Source organism: Talpa occidentalis, unplaced genomic scaffold, assembly GCF_014898055.3.
Source record: "Talpa occidentalis isolate TD23 unplaced genomic scaffold, MPIMG_talOcc4v2.1 talOcc4.11, whole genome shotgun sequence".
NCBI lineage: Eukaryota > Metazoa > Chordata > Mammalia > Eulipotyphla > Talpidae > Talpa > Talpa occidentalis.
This window is the reverse complement of record NW_023601104.1, coordinates 32,817,354-32,839,463: the sequence shown is the minus strand read 5'-3', so window position 1 is coordinate 32,839,463 and position 22,110 is coordinate 32,817,354.

The window sequence follows — 22,110 nt, the reverse complement described above, 5'->3', positions numbered from 1 at the left end:
GGCACAGAACAGAGCAGAAAGAGAGAAGGGGTGGATAGAGAGAGGCAAATTGAAGATCTCCAGTGTTTCCATTATTAATAGCAACAGTGATAATATTATATTAATAATGCAATGACAGTAATATTAATAATAGCATCCATTTCAGCCCCTGCTTTGCTCTTCCCATTAATCTTGCCTTTTATAGATAAGGAGATGATGGTTCACAGGCTACTGTGCTCTTCAGTGTACCTTTAGCATAGAAGTTAATATTATCCTCTGAGAAGGAAATTGATAAGAATTAAAACCAAAAAGGATGACCTCAGCCATCTGTCACTGCTAACTACTCCCGAACCTAGCAGTATAAAATAATAAACATCATTTTACCTAGTCTGTGGGTCAGGAGCAGCTTGGCTGGGTGGTTCCAGCTCAGGGTCTATGATGAGAATGTCAAGGAGCTGGCCAGGGCTGCATCATCTGAAGGTCTGATTGGGGCTGGAGAATCCACTTCCTGTGTAGTTCATTTACCTGCCTTGCAAGTTAGAACTGGAGTGTTCCAGTTTCTCCCTGAACCACGGGGTTCTCTGGGTGTGCTGTTCCTCTGCTTACCTCTTAGGTGGTCTTCTCAGGAATAAAGTAAGGAACCTTCTGTATTGCCATTTTGGTGATCTCTCTCCTCTTACCATAAGGACCTCTCGTTAGGACTGGCAGCATCTCCTTATGAGCCAGCAGATGATTTCTTGCAGTGAGTGATACCAGGGAGCGAGGCAGAGAGGAACTACAGTGCCTTTCATGACCTAGTGTCACAAGTTACATACCATCACTTCTGCCATATGCTATTCATTAGTAGCAAGTCACAAAGCCCAGCCTGCTCTTCAGGGGGAGGGGCAGGAATTAAACTTCATTTCTTAAATAGAGGATTAGGAAAGAATTTGTGGACGTATTTTAAAACCACCATATAGAGCAACAACAATATCAAAGATAATGTGATTATGATTGAAGGATTTGGGGAAGACTGGAAACAACACTGAAATTTGAGAGTATCACCAAGCAAGGTGAACTCCCCTGAGCCGACTGTACTCTGAAGAAAGAGCATGCTCACAGAGGGGCCTGGTTTCCAAAGCATCTGTGAAGAGATGGCTTAGAGGGATAATACTGTGCAGAGAATGGAGAACCCAGTGGATATAAGTCATCTGCTAAAAGGAGAGGCATATTTGGTTTTGGAACAGGAATCTTTCTTGTCTGGAGGAAATACCTGTCAGGATTACCCATATCCCCTGGGGGGGAGATGCCTTCTAGGAAGGCAATACATGAGATTTCAGTAAATTCAGTCGCTTCCACTTAATATCAACTAATTGTTAATTTTGTGGGTTTTTTTTTTAAGATTTATATATTTATGCATATCAGAACTGGGGTATAGGCCAGAGGTATGGGGGTGGGGGGCATGAGAGCATTCACCAGAAAAAGAGTGGGGAGTAGAACAGGCAGACCCACTGAAATACACTGCTGAGGCGAGACAGGAGAGATCTGCTGTGCCATGTGGGATTGAACTCATGCTGCAGTGGCTGGAGATAGCTTGATAGCGCTGATAGTGCTGTGTCTTTAATCCCTGTGCCACCAGGGAGGCCCCTAATTGTTAATTTTGGATGCTCATAAGTATCTTGTGAGTATGACCAGTGTGACTTGGGTCTGAGTATCTCCCAGACCTGTAAAGCTGAGGACTGGATAAATCCATGAAGCAGAGCTCTCACCCTGCAGAACAGCACTGTCCTTTTCTCGCCACACTTTTTGTTATTGCAGAGACCCTTCTATAAAAATGCCTCCTTGTACTCCTGAAAACAAGATGGGTCTCCAGCAGCAATACTGGAGCCACTTGCAAAAATTCAGCCACAATTCTCGCTTGTCTGTTCCACTAGCCTGGTCTGATCTGGAAATATGGCCTCAACATGTGTCACTTGTGTTTCTGTCAGTACATGAAGAATATAGATTCATCAGGTGGGAATAAGTGATCTTTCTTGAATGGAACATCCCAGATCTACCTAATTAAAAAAATATTACTTGACTGAAAAAATTAAAAACAAAAAGCAACACTGGCTCTTTGCATACTTTTTTTTAATTCATGTGATAACTGGGTACTTCTCATGACAACAAAATAAGGCAAACAACAGTAAGGAACAGCAGTAAGGAAGTGGTAGCATAAGCTATGTCACAACCACACCATGGAATATTCCTTAATTATAAAAAGAAATGAGAAAGATCTTTTTTTTTTTTTTTTTCAGATTTATTTATTCATACAAGTGCTGGGGTACAGGCCAGAGGCATGGGAAGGTGAGAGGATTCACCAGAGACAGAGCAGGGAGTAGAACAGGCAGATGGACCAAAGGCACTGCTGAGGGGAGCAGTGGGCGAGACAGGAGAGGTCTGCCACATCATATGGATATCTCCCTGGCCAGCCAGGAATCGAACCCACATGGCAGAGGCTGTGGACAGCTTCACTATGCTGCGCTCAACCTGCTGCGCCACCAGGGAGGCTATACTTTCAGGGATCATTTCTATAGTTCGTTACTAGAGAAAGACCTTTATAACCAGAGACTTCCAAGAGAACTTTCAGGGTTTTAGAAATATTTGACTCTGTGCAACTTTGTGGCCCCTAGCCACAGGTGGCTACTGAGCACTTAAAATGTAACTTATTTAGCCAGGGAATGAAAATTTAATGTTATTCATTTTAGCTTAAATGACCTAGGGCTAGTGGCTAAAAATCACCATGTTTCTTTTCTGCCTCAGTTGCTTGAAAGGACAAAGTATAATTTAGTACTTAGCACCAATATTTCCCATTTATCTAGAGTCATAGTAGAAAACCCAACCCAGCCCCACCGCTAACCTGGCTGTTGTTACCTTATCCTTTTTTCTGACTTTGATTGAAGCCCACTCTAATCCTTTCTGAGGCAAAACAGTCAAGAAAGAAGGAAAAGAATAAACAAAAATTACTTGATTTAAGAAGACAGGATATCAAGTACTCTTGTGCATTTTGGTTAGAAGTTTAAGATGATACAATCTTTTTAGAATGTAATTTGGAAGCCTCTTAACTTCTTTTTAAAGTACACAGTCTTTGATTCAACAGTTCTAGGAATTTGTCTTATGAAAACACTTGCAAAGTGTGTTAAATATAATGTGTTATTTGCACATTACAAATAACAAGAAAAAAACAACAACCAATGTTTATATCCATGAGGAGGGGCATGATTAAGGAAATTCTGAGAAAACAAGCAATAGCTACAAAGAATGAGCTAGACCTGTGTTTACAGACATGTAACAATGATCAAGAAGGAACAATATGTAGAGCAGCAGTTCTCAAGCACTTTGGTCTCAGCACTCCTTCACACTCAAAAATTATTGAGCCCAAAGAACTGTTGTTATATAGGTTATGTCTCTTGGTACTTCCTTATTAGAGATGAAAACTAAGACTTTTTAAAATGTACATATTAATTGAAAGTAACAGTAATAATCACATTAAATGTTCATGTAAGTCACATCCTTTTTATGAAAATCAACTGTATCAAAACAATGTAGGGAGAAGGCTGGCATTGGCTTGTCCTCTGCAAATGTGTTTACTATTCAGCTTAATAGAAGACAGCTGGATTCATCTGTGCTTCTGTATTCAATCTGTTGTGATATATTGTTTTGGTTGAAGTACATGAAGAAAATCTGGCTTTGTACACATATGTAGTTGGGAAAGGGAAGATTATTTTAGTAGCCTTTTCAGATAATTGTGGCTATTCTTCTTAGATAGCTCACCAAAATTCAATAAGGCGTGGTTTCTCAAAGGTTAGCTGCAATGTGGATTCTGAAACCTTAGTAATGGACTTACCCTACTCTGCCACATTAAAATCCATTGGTCTATCTTCCATTTTGAATGATTCTTTCACCCATGCATGATTTTGTAACAACACTGGTTATTTGAAAAAAAAAAAAAAAATGGTTCACTGAGTGACAGAGGTCTTCCTAATATTGACATTTTCTTATAATTGTATAAAAAAACCCACATCCATTAATGTCACCATCAACCTCATCACTAAAGTCTTTAAGTGTGTGGGGAAGTGTCCAGTTCACATACAAGTCACAGGTCATCCTTTGAGAATTGGTGGTGTAGCATGTAACCCCTATTTTATTTTTAAAAAATGTTAATTTTTGCTAGAAAGTTTGGATTCATTAGCGACAAATACTGTCAGTCCTCTTTGAAGTGAGCGATAGGCTCATTTCATTCATTTCTGAGGAAATGTCTGAAAATGCCTAAATCTGAAACATCATAGTTTGTCTATTAGTCATTATTTCAAATAAAAATGGTGCTCCTGGCCTCCCCAGCGGTGCAGCGGTTGAGCGCTGAGTTGCAAGGCTGCCTGCAGCCTCTGCAGTGCTGGTTCGATCCCCGGCTGCTCCCCGGCCACCAGAGGAGGGTCCCACATGGCACGCAGACCTCTCCTGTCTTGCCCGCTGCTCCCCTCAGCAGTGTACTTCGGTCCTTCTGCCTGTTCTGCTCCCTGCTCTGGCTCTGGTGAATTCTCTCACCCTCCCGCGCTTCTGACTGTACCCAGTGCTTGTATAAATAAATAAATAAATCTTTAAAAAGTTAAAAAAAAAATGGTGTTCCGTGAAAAACAAAAACCTAGGTGAATTCAGTTTGCAAGTCAAATAATTGCACAAGTGCCACTCCTGCAGATGGTCTCTGTACTTTGGAATGCAGCTCAAGTGCTGTATGTATACTTCTCATATCATTGTACAGACTCTTGAAAAAAAAAAACAGGTTCTCTGGGGTGAAATTTAATAAAATGAATCATCTTCTCCTCTTCATCAACAACATTCTTAAGGGAGGCCTCCCTGGTGGTGCGGGGTAAAAGACACAGCACTATCAAGCAATGGCCAGACACTGCAGCATCAGTTTGATCCCAGCCAGGGAGCTACCCACATGGCACAGCAGACCTCTCCTGTCTTGCCCACTGCTCCCCTCAGCAGTGTACTTCAGTAGATGGCCTGTTCTACTCCCCACTCTGTCTGTGGTGAATCCTTTCACCCCTCCCCACCTCTGGCCTACACCCCTAATTCTTGTATCCATAAATAAATAAATCTTAAAAAGAGAGAACATTCTTAAGGAAACTGGCATTTCTGTCATTCTGAGTGTGTGGTGGTAAAACATACAATGACCACAAGGACAGTCTGGTGCCACCACCGTGACCTAAGACATCTGCAATATTACCCACTTTTGCTTTTTGCAACATGGGTGCAAATGTCAACACTGAAAAGAACAAATAATGTTTTGGGATTACTATAACACCGCTTTGATCATGTGGACCCTCTGAAATGGTCTCCAGGACCATCCGGAGTTCATAAGACCACCCTTTGAGACCGATGTAGAATATAATGCCCCCCTTTTTGTTGTTAAAAAAACAAGCCAAGGGCCTCCCTGGTGGCACAGGGGTTAAAGACACAGCACTATCAGCTATGGCTTCCACTGCAGCACCGAGTTTGTTCCCCGGCCAGCCAGGGAGCTAACCCACATGGCGCAGCAGAGCTCTCCTGTCTCGCCCACTGCTCCCCTCAGCAGTGTACTTCAGAAGATCTCCTGTTACACTCCCCACTCTCTCTGGTGAATCCTCTTACTCCCTGCACCTCTGGCTTACACCCCAGTTCTTGTATGCATAAATAAATACATCTTTTATAAAAAATAAGCCAGAAACAAGATTCATACCAAAGTGCTGACCGTGGCTACCTCCAGCAGTAGAAAATGATCAAGTGATGTTTACTTTTTACTTCATATACTTTTCTATTTTTTGAATCCTTTACAGTGAGTATGTATTTCTTAAGTAATTAAAAACATTAAAGAAAAAGATTAAATTAAATTAAAATGATAAACAACAATTACAACACATTCAGAGAATGTAAATTGCCCCTTAGAACTATTTTCATATTGAAAATATGAAGAGATTAGATACATAAAGCAGGGAGCTTAAATTATTAAAATACAAAACAAGACAAAACAGAAACCTCACCCTGAGATAAACCTCATTTCCCACAGGGGTGGAGGAAGGAAGTGTTGCTGAGCATGAAAGCCGAGGCATCCACCAGACCCAGGTGTCTGAAATGAATGACCCTGCTGATACCTTTAGATGCTGTTTGAAAATAAATCTAAAACACATTCTCTCTAGCAGGCAACAGGATTAGGCTCAAAGAATGATTTGACACTTTAGAAAACTCACAGCTTCCTTCCCAGAGGAAATTGGAAATCAGGCACAGGACTCAGAGTCTACAAAGCAAGTATTAAGTTTCTCTTTGGTGTCTTAAACCTCCCTCCCTCTAGACTGAGTCCTACTCATGTCTTGCTTTTGCAGAATCCAGTGCCCTTCTGATCTCTTCTCTGCTCTCTATTTAATTCTCTTGGTGAGGAAAGCCTTGATATCAGTCGTCTACACTCTAGCATAAATGAGTCTCTATTACCATGCACCCTCCCCTGTGCAATTGTTTTTTAGGCAGATCTCTGAGGGACAAAATAGAAGCCTGGGTCTACACTAGCAGAACAGTTGGGGAGGTGTCTAAGTAGAAGGCTCTTCCTGGAGCTTCTGAAGTCTTGCTCCATGAATGGCTACCTTAAGCAAAGCTTCTCCTTTCTGCTGTGTGACATTAAAGAAGTTATTGCCCCTTTCTGGACTCTGTAAGCTGAGTGGGAAGGACTGATAACCTCCAAGGTGGCCCCTGCTCCTGGGTCCTGTGATGAAGCTCCTTTAGAGCAGGGCTTGGTACTGAGAGAACCTGAATTAAAAGCGGATTCAGAAGAGACTCACTGAACACTCCCCGCAGCTTGCCCCTCCCCCTTCTCTTCCTCATGACCTGTGTCTCCAAGGGGAAGATCAAACAAAGAGGTTGCAGAGGGTGATGGAATGCTGTGTTTGGTTAAGTCCCAGGCTGGATGTGATTACAGAGTTCCTGTGACTGGGGAGATGTGATGGGGAATGCGGTGGGAGGGATTCGCTCTCTAAGACCATGTGCTCAGGCACACCCTGCACATGTATGTTCGAGTGTGCACGCGCGCTCACACACCTACGCATGTGAGCTGCTAAAATTTGTCCTCAGCCTCCTTTTCCCACCTCCTTAAGAGATCTTCTTATGGGTATTTGCTTTTATTATAAGAGCTATTAGAAACTGAAAAACCTTCACAAATAAAAGGAATAAATAAGTGACTTTCTGCTGTGGTTGTCTCAGTGTTTTCCTATGTAATTGTGACTTTCTCAAGGGCAAGAATCACAGCCAGTGCTCTCCTCGTCTTCTCCCCCTTTTGTCATACCCACCACATAGTCCATGCCTCACAAAATTTTGTTCGATGTACAGATGACCGATCAATGAATCAAGAAGTGAATGTTTTCACTAAAGTTCAAAAATGTTTTAATGGACTATTCCCCACCGAATATCACCATGTCACTCAACAACTCATCTTATATCCATTTATTCACCATAATTCTTAGGACTGACCTTGCAGGGGCGTTCATGTTTGCTAAAGAAGAATAAGATAAGGACCGTGTGCTGGCTCTGTTAGCTGTGAGATCTTAAGAAAAACACTAGCTCTTTTTAGACCTCTGTTTCAACTCAAAAATAGGGTCAAAAACACTTGCCTCAAATCTATAGGGATTCCAAATGAATGAACACGATTTGTAACTATAGAGTGCACTGCAGCCATAGTGACTCAACACAATTATGTTATTAATATTAGATGAGCCATCTAAGGTCCAGACAGGTCAAGCAATTGGCTCAGGGTCACCCAGTGAGTTAGTGACAGACATTGACCCCCAGGTCAGCTGGCCCTGTAAGCTCCAGGGTGATCTCACTCTCCTGGCAGCTGACTTCCCCACCCTCTTGAAGGCTGCCAGCACACCAGGGAGTGCTTTATTTTCACCATTCACCTGCTTCTTAGAAAAATTGGGACAATTAACACAACAGGACACTCTGTCTATGCTGAAAGTACAGTGTAGACACCCTCCAGCAGATACCACAGTGTCCCAGCCTGGGGGCCACTCATCCTTCATTCTTTTTTTTTTTTTTTTTAAAGATTTATCCATTCATGCATACAAGAGCTGGGGTACAGGCCAGAGATGCGGGGGGTGAGAGGATCCACCAGAGATAGACTGGGGAACAGAACAGGCAGACTGATTGAAACACACTGCTGAGGGGAGCAGCAGGCGAGACAGGAGAGGTCTACATCGCCATGTGGGTTTCTCCCTGGCCGGCCAGGGTTCGAAGTTGTGCTGCAGAGGCTGTGGATTGCTTCACAGGGCGGTGCTTAACCCCTTGCATCACCAGGGATACCCCTGGTCCTGCATTCTAAGCTTTCTCTTTGCCTGAGGGCTTCCTCAAGCACAGAGGGATAGGCTGAAAGTAGAACCCCCTAAGGAAATCTCTCCCAATGAGGAATAGCTACTGACCCTCAGAGAGTCCCCAGTAGGACTGAGGCCCGTGACACAGAGGAATAACCTGCTCATCAACACCCCTGAATAAAGGGATGACTTTACTGCCATTGCTGCCTCACTGTCCCACTCCCTTGGGAGTGTCTGCAGGTTGGACAATTTGAATCAAGATGAGGTCACGAGAGCAAGTGCCAGGACAGCGGGTTTGGCCAGGGCTAGACTCCCAAGACAGCACACAGCCCCTTGCCACCATATTCTCTGTAATTCTACAGGATCCTTGATGGAACATGGTGGGAGGTATAACAGCTGCTACTCCTCTTTATCAAGACACTAGGAACAGAGCTGGTTTGAACCCAACTATGGCCTCGTCTGTGGCTTGCCGGTGGTGGTGGGCTGTCTTTCTTTGGTGGATGATTTTTAACAAGGTTTCCCATGATAGTCACAATAATTATAGTCTGTACTGAGGTGTCAGGGACATCAGGACTCTGAGAGACCCCGCTTCTGCACCGACTCAGTGAGGGGTGGAGATTTAAGCCTAGTTATTTGACCTCAAAGCCCATGATCTTAACATTTATAGTACAGGGTTGGGAAAAATTGTCTTCAGGCCCCCTCCTCCTCTCTGTGCCTCCCTCCAGAACCCCTAACCCCAGGTGACCAGGGCCTTCTTGGAAAGCAGAGGCTTCTTATTAGGAGGGAGACAACAGACAATAAACCCATTCAGGCTGAAGTCCTGTAGACTTAATGTGTTCCCCTTCAGGCCACAAGTGCAATCTCAAAAGGGGAGATGGAATGAGGATGATATTTAAGAAAAAATGACTTAATTACCTTGGGTTACTTACTCAACCTCACTGAGCTCCAGTATCTTCAACTATACCATGAGAATAAGGCCATGTCTGTCTTGTAGTTATAATGATTAAATGTGGAAAATTTCCCAGAACTTAATAGAAATCCATATATTTAGAATCTCAGGCACAACAAAAGAGAGATCTGGGCTTCTTTATTGGCTTTCTTTTCCATCATCAGACCCACCAACTAATTTTAAGCTTCCTCATTTACCTGTAGGGCTGTCTTCTTTGGTGAATGATTTTTTAACAAGGTTGCTCATCATAGTCTCAGTAATTAGAGTCTGCACTGAGGCGTCAGGGATATCAGAACTCCGAGAGACCCCCACTTCTCGTCCAATCCTAAAAAGAATCAAGAATAGACAGAGGAGGGGACCTGGATTAGAACAATCTGTGTGTTTAATCAAAGCTCTAGTACTGTTGGTCTGTATTTCTCTGAATTTCCACCAAAGAACCCTTTACAGTTGCAGAGAAGAATGTTCAGTGCCAAGAGTTTTAGATATGCATCTGGAATGGGCTTTCTGCCAGTAGGAAACTTCTTAGAACACACTTGTGTCCTCATAAAAATTCCTGCAGGTTCTTACATTCTATGCCAAAATATATATGTATTTAATTTAAAAATTTAAAAACTTCATGTAGTCCCATTCCCATAAAATCAACAAACTGGTAGTTCCAAAAGACACAGTGCTTTCAGCCTGTGGCTTCATGGTCTGCCTGTAGGTGCTACAGGGCCCCTGCCACAGCTGTGCAGTCCCAACTTGACAGCATGGTGCTAGAACGTGGGATGCAAATCTGGCTGACCCGCACCCCCATCTCTCTTAGTCACAGACACCCAAGCAGGTCTGCTCAACCACTGCCCACACTATATCCATAGTGTAAATAAAATCCAGTCAGAATTAGCAACACACACACACACATACACACACACACACTCTCCTCCTGAAAGACCTAACCCATTGTTTGCAAAAGAAATGGGTCTGGAAGGATGTGGGTGGCTTGGGTTCCCTATCAGTCAGGGGTCTCAGGTGGTAAGCAAGAGAAATGCACTCTGGGTCACTGTCTCAGAAAGGACTTCATTGGAAGACACGTGAAGCAACAGACAACTGAGGGAAAATCTTAAGATGCCAGGATAGAAAGGAAGGCAGTTCCAGGAATCTTGGAAAGAGACACCAGAGGCAGTCACTTCAAGGGATGAAAACAAAAATATTTTGTTTTTGTATCTTCTGCTCAAGATTTAACTTCTTAGGAGAGAATGTCTGATTGGGCTAACTAGGGCGACATGGTTTATTGTGTTGACAACACTGCATTGACAAACAAGAGTCATGGAGCAAGCTATAGGATGCAGGATGCTGCTGAAGAGCAAGATCCTGGCCTTTTTATTCATAGAATAATCTTACAGCATCAGTTGTAAGGGGAAGGAGGACAAAAGAAAAGGGAGAGGTGAAGCCAGAAAATGTGCTCTGTCATCCATAGTATCAGAGGTTGTGAGTCTGCCCTCCAGGCACTTCTCATCTGCTTGATGACTTGGTATTGTAATTGAGATCAAGCCCTAGATCCCCAGCCTCAATCAATCTTATCAACAAGGCATTCCACTTATCAGCTTCTGGGGTGCCTTGTCATACATTGATCCTCACCCCCACACACACCCGGGTTCCCAGTCATACCTTGTGAAGCATAGCCCTCCCAGAGTGATCAAGCTTTCTGCTCTTGATTCATTTGAAAGGCACCTTGCAGGGTTGGGCTCCTATAACTGATTGACGGGGCAATTCTAACCTTGCTTAGGAATGCAGAACCATAGGTAACAAAAATGGTGGCTGAACAGGCCACCTAGGATTAGCATCCCACAATGGTTCATCCTCTGTTCAGGGAAAGTAGAGTCCCTAGATAGACAGCCCCACCAAGACTAACAAGCAAATGAAAGAAGAGTCCATTACGAAGGCAAAATTGTGGTACTATCACCAGAAAATTGGACACTGAATGCTGGGCAGGAGAATTTCTCAGCTATTCATTACAGATCCTGTGACTTGTCTCTCAAGCCAGTCCAGGTCTCCCCAAAGGACTGGCAGATCACCTCTGGGGATATTCTGCCACCACCAGATCAGCAGCATCACCAGCTGCGGCTGAGTGTTCCTTTCTCAGAACACAGAGCTTCTCCTCCAAGCTAGAAGGTCCAGGGGAACGAAAGTCCATCTAGAGCAACCTCTGTCCTCAACCTTTTTCCTCACAGTAAAAATCAGAACCATTCAAAGGGAAGGTTCTAGTGAGAGAGGGAGCCCTATGGCCACGAAGAGAGAACCAGACAGAACGGCTGGGTTCCTGCAGGATGACCACCATCACAATATGGCCCAAAGCAGATGCTGGCCTTGAGACCTTTCCTCTGAGAAATCTCCAGCCACATCTTGTTTATCACCCAGGTTCTTCTTTCTATAAAGTAAAAAAAAAAAAAAAAAGAGGAAAGACAGGGAGAGAGAAATAAACAAGCAAAAATCTCACAACAGTAATAGCTAGATAGCAATATGAAAATCACATGTTATAAAACATTCAAGTGGTGCCGAACTACACAGAATAAAAAATTAAAGCCTGTGAAATGACCCTCTTTCATTCTCCCCAAGCTCCCAAACATGTACCACATTGAATGGAAGCTCAAGTACCTCTCCCCCCTCCTCCGCTGACAGCAAGCAGGGTTCCTGGAGTGAAGGAACAGGAGACAGAACACAAATTCCAGCCCTCCAAACAGAGCCAAGGAGGAAGCAGGGGTGCCTCAGACAATGCCTGCACACACAACACCTACACCCTGGGCACACCAAGCCAAGAAGGAAGTGGGGAAAGTGAGGGCAAGAAGGTGGAGGGAGAGAGAGAGGAGGGAGGGAGAGAAAGAAAATGAAAGCTCCCCTTTACTCCCACTCCACCCATCTTGCTCCATCCCAGAGGTAACAGCTGCGGCCAACCTCTCCTTATCCATTTACTTTATATGGCAGATAATCAGATGAGAAATTAACTGAGTGTTATTTCCCCATAGGCATTTTATGCAAAGACAAGAGACATATTTTGTTCTTCCTCCTCAAGAAGGCTTTGAGCCCTGGCCGACTGGGGCCTCTCTGTTGTCCCCCTCCACAGAAGGGAAACCCTACAGGGCAGGAGCTTTGTCTATTTTCTTTTTCTCAGCACTTACAGCAGAAATTGGTATATGGTAAGCATGCAGTGAATATTTTGTTTTTTATTTATTTAATTGTACTCTTTTTTATGAAGGTGACATTGATATATAGCACTATATATGCTCAGGAGGTGTCGGTTCCTCCTTCAGATGTGTGTTACCACAGCACGCCCCCCACCAAGGCAGCAGAGCTTTTTAAATAAATGAAATTTCTTCTCTCCCCTCAGATGCTGATGAGATTCCCACTGAACAACACCCCCTCCTTCTGATTTGATCAACTTTGCGTGGGTTACTGTTCTTTCCAACCAACAATCCCCAGCTGGAGCCCAAGGTCTTGGCTGTTCACCCTGTGAAGCATGGGGAGCATGTTTTGGAGCTGGAAAATCAGGGCTAACCATGTTCGGTTTGGAGACAGAGGACCCACCTTTGTGTTGCTGCTCAGCCACCAGCCGAGGGCCAGGAGCAGCAGAGTGGAGTCTGTGTGTTTCACAACTTCCCCTCCAGGGCAGAAGGTGTTCCCTCAGCAGTTGGAGGTGTGAAGCCTGACAGCTCTTAATTGAGCCCCCTGGAGGAACTGCCCTGGCTGAAAAACACCATTTCGCTCAAGGTAAAGGCCTAATCATGGGGGGCCCAAGGACAGCCTCCATATAGGAATAAAATGACATCCCACCCCTGCCAGTAAGGGCAACCCTGTAGAGTCACCCCAGTTCCAGAATTTCCTAGGGGATTGTATGATACTTTTGCTGTGATACATTAGAGTAGTCCAACATCTCTCTTTGCCCAGTCCCACCTTCTTCACTCCTGCCCTGGGGTGCAGATCCTGAGAGCACTTCCAATAAATGCCCTTCATGCCAATCTGTCTCAGAGCTTGCTTTCCAGGAGGCCCTAGATGCAACAATTTTCCCTTTGGAGAGGATGTCTCCAGGCCGCTAGACCTCTATACCCTTCACTATGTGTCCAGGGCATCAAATCTGAGTAGGACTTATGTCCCAACCTCTAGAGTGAAAGCATACTTGTCACTTCTTGCTCACTTGGTCTCATTGACATGATGTCACTGATAGAGTGCACAAATGTGATGTTCTGGGGAAGATCCAGATGGTCCAAGCCCCTTCAGACTACATCATGATAGAAGGTGGGAGAGTTAACATAGGCCTGATGCAAGATGCAAATGTATTCTATCATCTGCTTCATGTAAATGTAACTGCTTTTGGATTTTTTTTCCTGATAAGGATGGAAAAGAAGGCATGGTTGATGGGTTCCAGCAATCATCTAGCACAACAGCCACAACTGAGGCTTTTACTTGATTAATTTTGTTGTCATTTACTCTCATCAGTCATGATTATCCACTTTTTGTAAGGGTCAGGCTGGTGAACCCATGGGGGATCTGACAGAGACCACCATCACTGCATTCTTTTTTTCTCTGAGGGTGATGCTATTGCTGCCACTCCCCCAGGATAGAGGCTTATATTTGATTTACTATTTTGGCCAGGAAGAAGGGGCAGTTTCAGAGACTTCCAGCTGGGTTTACTACCTATACTAGTTCTCATTTCACACATCAAGGAATCCATATTGGGGTTCTACCAGCCACCAAGAACATATGTCCGCTCCAATTATCCACACAGGGGCAGGGATATAACCACAGTGGACCGACCCATGACCCAGTGAAATTGCCATGGGCTGATCAAGTACAGCATTCTATTATTCTATTATTACCTGGTCCCCTCCCCTACCTCCATGTCAATCCAGACCCTAGGCTAATAATTCTTCAAAGGCCTTGATATTTCCCCTTTCTCCTGCTTAGTAACAAAACTAAATGGTCATGGTTCCTTTTGGAAAGGCCTGGGGGAACTATTACTGAATACATTTGCCGTGATGTTTCAGGTCTTGTAGTTAAATGGCTCCGGTCCAGAAACAGGCAAGGAATCATGACATCTTACTGGAGGTGGCTGTCTTCAGCCCCCTGATCATCCATCCTTGATTTCTTTTGATTATCTAAATTAAGCAGCACACTGCTAGCGACCCATCTATCTTGCCTCTAGGAACACGAGGTTCTATTAACCATCTCTATAGCCCTCTGCGGGCCCTCTAACTACCACTTCAATTTTGCTGCTCATTGTAATAATCGTGCCCACCTGGGTTCTAAAGGTTAAGCACCACCACCTGACCTCTATTATTTTGGGATTTTTTTTTATAATCCCCAGGGGGATCAGGGAGCCCAGTTCTATAATAGCATCTCCTCTCCTACTGTCAGTAGGGGGCTGCTGTCCCCCGCCCCAGCTCATTCCTTATTGCTTCGATAAATACTGTTCTCCTGGGCTGTCACAGAACAGAGTTGGCTGGTGGGGTTTCTGACTTTACAAACACCCCAGCATGCCCACTTCTCTGAGTCTTTTGCTCTCTTCCTCTGCTGTCTGCCACATTGCTGACATTTCTCCTTCACTTCATGCAGCATGGAGACGATTCCTTTTCCTATGCTTCTAAAATCTATCTTTAATATGTTAGCACCCTTTCCAGAGTTTCCGGTTGGGTGTTCAATCCTGTACCATGGCAGGGAAATTCTTTATCACAACCTGCTGTTGGGTCTGCCTGGTGGCGCAAGGGGGTTAAGACGCAACCTATGAGGCTGTCTGCAGCCTCTGCAGCACGAGTTCGATCCCCAGCCAGAGAGCTACCTACCGACATGGCACAGCAGACCTCTCCTGACTCGCCTGCTGCTCCCCTCAGCAGTGTATTTTAATCAACCTGCCTGTTCTGTTCCCCACTCTGTCTCTGGTGAATCCTCTCAGCCCCTGCACCTCTGGCCTGTACCCCAATACTTGTATGCATAAATAAATAAATTAAAAAAAAAACCTGCTGTTATGCAACTTTACCCTCTTCCCCTCTGCATCAGACCCTCAGCATTCAGTTCTGTGCACACTTCCTGCCTGTTTGTGTTAGACAGAGCCTATAGCTCCTTCAGCATGGAGCTCCTTTCCTCCTTAGCTCCTTTCCTCCTTAGCTGACCTAACTCGGCTGGTATTTGATTCACTATCCATCAGATAGCCAGAAAGAAGTTCAAGGTGTTACAGCGCAGGGAGAGGGGCACCCGAGAACCACCAAACCAGCCTGCTCTAAATAGGTCCTGCCATCTACCGCATCAAGACACAGACATTTAATGGAAAGGAACTTTAACACAATTAGTGTGCAATACAGAAAAGACAAAGACTATAGCTTTCAAGTCAAGCACCCAAAGTTACCCATCCCTCATGGGTAAAAGTTAAGCCAAACAGGGTTGGCCCAAAGCAAGGCCCGAAAGCCTGCCCCAAGTCTAAAGCACCTTCCAGTGGGGACCCATGGAAAAGGTTCAGAAACAGTCAGACAAGTCTGGGAGGAAAAATAGCAAGATGAAAACCAAGATAAAAGCTGCCATTGTCACCTCCCCACGGGTCTCTCACCCACATGTGTCACCCAGCCCAGGACCAAAAAACCAAATGCAGCTTCTTCACATGTCTTTCTGCTTCACGTGCCTCCTCCAGGTCTCATTCTGGCTCTCCATCCTGCTTCCTTCCTACCGGAGTGTCCTCTCCAGCTTCCTTTCCTCCCTGCTCAGCGCCACTCTCCTTTGGGTGGGGCAGAGAACCTGGAACCTCCCCTTTTCCTGGGGCCCACCATGTTAGAGGTAGTTGGAGGGAGGTCTGAGGGAGACTAACATTATCTTGCAGGTCCCTGACTCATTTGAAACCTTGTGTGATCTTTCAACAAGGAGATCAATGAAGAAAAGTGGGTGACTTCTGCAGGCCCAGTGGGTTCAGATGAATTTGAGAGTTCAAGATTCTCAACTGCGCTTCTCATAAATCCCTAAATCCTAGGTCCCCACCCCTTTCCTAACTGGGTTTTGATGTTGGCATAGGAGTCCTCTCAGGACTAAAAATCCTACCCTCTCTGGAGCTCTGCTACTCATACTACTAAGTCCTAAGCCCCATCCTCTTTTTAAGGGGAGGTATTTCCTTAAATGTTGCCCTGAGGCCCTCTGGCTTTTGCTTTTGTCTTGGGGATTATTCACTTACCTTTGTTTAACACATCAATGGACTCAGCAACAGTCATCCTTACAAGTAGTACTTACATCCTTGTAAGTAGGCCTTATAATCGCTACTTCCCTCAGTTACCAGCCACTTTGCACCAGCTAGTGTGACCCCTGCTGCCCACATCTCATCCCCGTTCACAGCACAGTTTTAACAATCATAAAGTTACAGCATGCCAGGGACTGACCTGATGGTTGACTGGCAAATGATCCCTCTCCAAATTCCACATCTTCCATGGACCACTTCTGGCCTCAACTGTCTTGGTTTGGGTTCCCTGAAAGCTAATTCTGATGTGCAGAATTGTCTGCAGAAGGCTTATCAGGAAGCGCCTTGGGAGACACACCTGGAGGATGGGATTGGAAAGGCAGAGAAACTGGTGGCAACTGAGACCTCACTGATCCTACAGGGACCTCTGAGCTGGGCTATCCTTCAGAAACTTCCAAGTTGAGGCAAGGGAGCTGGGCCTTTATATTTCCGCATTAGCCAGTCACTGGCTACAGACTGTCCCCAGGGACTGGGCTTCACCTTGGTGGAGGCAGCAACTGGGACCAAGGACTATTCCCAGTGAGGGAAGATACCGCGGGCATCAGTAGTCACTATTCCCTGTATCTGGGGATGGATATACGGGCCCCGGGAAGAAAACCAGGAGGTGAACTGCTCAATCCCTAATAGAGTCTGTTGTCACAGGTTCTTGTGAGAACTAAATGAGATACAATGTGCTGAGAGCATAGCAATATGCCAGACTTGTAATGTTAAAAAAAATAGTACCCATTATTGTTGTAATGTGTAATAATTATAGTTATGATCTATATAACATTAGACTGAACCATATAAAATTATTTATACTAACCACATATCACCTCTAAACATGGCAATTTCCTATGGTTTATCCTGGAAATTAATAAGAACAATGAACAAGAAATAGCTGTTCTATATACCATACAGGATTATTTCAGGGACATGTAGAGAGGAGAATATGTAAAAATGCTTTGTAAAGGGGAAGTTCTATTAAATTGTTGACATACTAGATTATTGGTATTATCTATTTTTACTACAACATCTAATACCATGACTGTATTCAAGCCTCCCCAGCCAATGATAATAAACAGTCATCTCCATTAAATACTCAAATTACAATTTACTTTGAACCCTACTGGCCTACATGGGAACTCAGGCTTGCAGAATGTCCTGAGCTGTTCCAGAGTGCCCTCAGGTGTGGGGGTTACACCAGTCCTAGAGAAGAGAGAAGTGAAAGAGAAAACACCAGCTTTCTGTCATCCTAAAGGCTCATATTCTGAGTCAATTTCTGCCCCAGGACAGACTTCCTCCCACAGAGACTAGTACTAAGAACTTTGCTTCCTGGAATCTACCATCCACCGAAGTCCATGGCTTTGCTCTTAAGTAACAGGAGGACAGTTACATAAATACAGAATGGCCCAAGATCAGTACATTCTGGGGTATTGTGTATGTATTATGTGTATCTAGTCAGGCCAAGTCAGTTTCTCTTCCAGGTGACAATTATGTCCATTTTTTGCAGTCCTCTGGATTGGAGTTCCAAAAATATGTCCAAAGCACCCACAGTTCATAACCACAAGCAAAAATTTATCATCCAGTACACTCTTGATTAAGACATGACCAAGAAATCTTCCCTCTACACCCCTCTCTAAGAGCACAGAATCAGCCTAGTGACAGCTACAGGGGTTTCATATATACAAGAACCCCCTGATCTTAGGAGCTTCCCAGCCAGTGGGAGGGAAGGACATTAACTCATTAATCTATCAGTGGAACTCTGGTTTAAGGGACAAGGGCCTGTCCACAGGATGGAAGCCTGGACAGAGGTTGCTTTTTGTTAGGTACTGCTAGGGAATTGTGGCTGACAGGCAGCTTCTGAAATAGCTCCAATACCCCTGCATCCTGGTATTTCCACTCTTGTGCAACCACTTCTCACGTGAGTAAGAGTGTATGTGCTTGTGTGTGGGGTTGGAGTGGCGGTTGAGATGGGGTGGGGGGGAGTTAGAACTAATACATTCTTTTTTTTAATTAATTTTTTAAATTTTTTTTACATCATTGTTCATTTTTAAACAATATTTGCTTCCCCCCACCCCCTCAGGTGTAGTCCCCATAGTTTCCTTCCCCGATGCACCCGTGAACCATCACCTCTCCCCCTCTGATCCCTCCCACCTCCTCCCCTGCAGTATGTCTCTGATTTATAATTGTCTGTTTTTGCTTTGTTGTGTTTTGTACTGTTATTATTTTTTTATACTGATGTCTTATTTTGTTCCCCTATATTCCTGCTATAAGTGAAACCATCCGATATTTTTCTTTTTCCTTCTGGCTTATTTCACTGAACATAATTCCTTCTAGCTCCATCCATGTTGCTGAGAATGGCATGATTTTATCTTTTTGATTGCTGGATAACATTCTATTGTGTGTATAAATATATATATATATATATATATATATATATATGTAAAACCTGGAAACAACCCAAATGCCCAAAAATAGATGAATGACTGGATCAAAAAGATGTGGTGTGTGTATATATATATATATATGTATATTTGTATATATGTATGTATATATGTATGTACATATATATATGGTGTGTATATATATATACACACACAGACAGAGATATAGTATATATATAGCATATATATGTATATATATACCATATACCACATCTTATACCACATTTTTATTACTTAAGAATAAATACATCTTTAAGATGTTTTAATTATCCATCAATGCATAACAAATTAGGCCCCAGACTTAGTGACTTGCAACAACATTCATGATCTTGGTTTCTGTAGGTCAAGATCCTGGGCCCTACTTAACTAGGTCCTCTACTATATATACACACACACACACACACACACCCCCCTTGTGTATATATATATATATATATATATATATATATATACAAAATATATATATTATATATATATATATACACCACATCTTTTTGATCGAGTCATCTATTTTTGGGCATTTGGATTTTTTCCAGGTTTTACCTATTGTAAACAGTGCTGCAATAAACATAGGGGTACAGGTGGTCTTTTGAATCAATGTTTTTGTGTCCTTTGGGTAGATCCCTAGTAGTGGAATTGCTGGGTCCTATGGTAACTCCATTTTTAGTAGACTGGGGAACCTCCAGACAGCTTTCCATAGTGGTTGGACCAGTTTGCACTCCCACCAGCAATGTAGGAGAGTTCCTTTGTCAGCACATCCTCGCCAACATTTATTGTTGCTTGTTTTTTTGATATGTGCCATTCTTACTGGTGTAAGGTGGTATCTCAGTGTGGTTTTGATTTGCATTTCCCTTTAGACCTAATACATTCTAATGGTTAAAATACAGCAAAAGTGATGGATGCCTCTTTTATGCTTAAGTTCAAAAGGCTGGAACTTCCAATTTGCTGGGGCTCAGTTTGATAATGGAAACTGGGTGTGTGGGGTGGGGGCTTGGGGGTGCAATGGCCTGGCCAGAATCTGAGTGGAACAAGTCACTGGATCCAACAGTAGGGCCCAGGTTCTTGACCTGCAGAAACCAAGATCATGAATGTTGTTGCAAGTCACTAAGTCTGGGGCTAATTTGTTATGCATCGATGGATAATTAAGACATCTTAAAGATGTATTTATTCTTAAGTAAGAAAACCAAGGTGCAGAAAAATGTGAATTGGTTATTATTTGTATAAAAAGGAGGAAATATATGTATATTTCAGTGTGTGATCCATATATACATATACATATGGATATTTGTTTCTATATGCATAAAATATCCCTGGAATGATGTACATTAAATTCATAATTTGAGCTGATTTTAGGGAGAGGACCTGGTGGTTGTGGGAGGGAGAAATTTCACTGCATACTTTTTATATCTTTATTATGTATCATGTGAAAGTGTTGACTACTGAAAAAGCAAGCACTTTTTTTTAAGAATAAAAAAGAAGCAGTCAATAAGCTATTCAGGAAAAAGAGAATGAAGATAAATTTTGTTAAACGCAACAAATCAAGCCCCAAATAGAGGAACACTTATTGGTTTGTGTCTGCCTCTTCTTTTCCACATGCAAGTGCTGTTAACTCCACTATTAGAATGTCCCAAATCTGTCCGACTTCTCCATCTTCATCCCTGCTACCCTAGAACAAGTCATGGGCATCTTTTGCCTGGACTATTGCAATAGCTTCCTTGCATTCTCCCTGCTTCTACCACTACCTCCTTCCGTCCTTATGTTCCACCCAACTGCCAGAGAGATCTTTAAAAATTAAAAATTGGATCATGTCACTCTCCTTCTTCAAACTGGAGCTTTCAGGCCAAATTTTCACTTTCTCTTTTACTATATTTGGTATAAGGATAGCTTCTAATTTTAGAAATACTCCTGAAAAAAAATAAAGGGAACTAGTATGTACTCAGTGCTTATGTAAAGCAGGCCTCACATACACTACATGACGTGTTCTTCTTAACAGCCGTATGGTGTGGGCACAATCCCTGTCGCCATTGTACAGGTGAGGAGAGCTAAGGTTCAGGAAGCTGCAATATATGTCTGTGGGATCTATTTGCTCAGCATCTCCCTGTCCTGGGGATCACTTCCTCTTAGCTGCATCCAGATAGTTCTGGAGGAACAGGAATCACCTGCAATTATCCTGCTGCCTCCTCCTAACTGGCTGGTTCAAGGGTGGGTTCTGACCCTATCTGGGCAGCAGAGCGATTCCCATGCTGTAAGAACCCCTCCCCAGCTGCTAACAGCTGCAGAGGGACCGGACACAACAAGACAGGGGCTTTTGAAATCAACATTCTCAGCTGAGGGCATGCTGAAATGCTGAAATGTGATGGTCAAAATTCCCTCCTTTTGGGTCAGGGAAACTAGTGTCTCCTCCTCCTTCTGCCCTGAAATCAGTGTGAAACTTGCCATTTGTCACGCTTCCTCTCAGTACCTATGTCTGTAAAATAGCTAGTAGGGACCAGCTGGGGTGTTCAAAGTGAAATCTATTTCCAAGGACCCTAATTTGCTATGTGATTTGAGAACTTGGTTTCCCCACTGGGCCTCAGTTTCCTCAACTATAAGATGAGAGTTGGAGATGGCAGGAAGGAGGTGGGGCATGGATGAAACCATCTCTATAAGGACTTTTCCAGTTCAAAAAACCACGAGGCCATCCGGTCACATGTTAAGGTGCTGCCTCCCTTCTCAGCAGGAGAGACATTCCCCCCTAACTTTCTGACTGAGCTCCTCCTGGCCTCTTTAGAGAGAGTATGGTGAACCTTCTAAACTGGGACTCCTGACTCGGAAGGAGCCGAACTCATCCAGAACAAACGAACCACAGAGACGAAAGCCATCTGTGGTGTGGTGGAGACCCTGCCAGAGGCCCCTTAGCAGCCTGCCTCTTGCCAAGACCGAAACCCCCACGCCCAGTGCTCTCGGCAGTCCCCTGCCCCCAGATTTGATTAAATATCACATTTCCCATCATGCACTGGGGCGTGCCGCTCCGAGGTTAGTAGCTGCTCTTAAGAGTTCTTTATACAACTCTACTTGGGCTCCCAGCCACCAAATTCTTCCTGCTCATGCATTACTTAGATTAGCTAAGGATGTTGGCATTTAGAGCCAAACTCCAGCATTTATCTCAGAAGGCGGCCT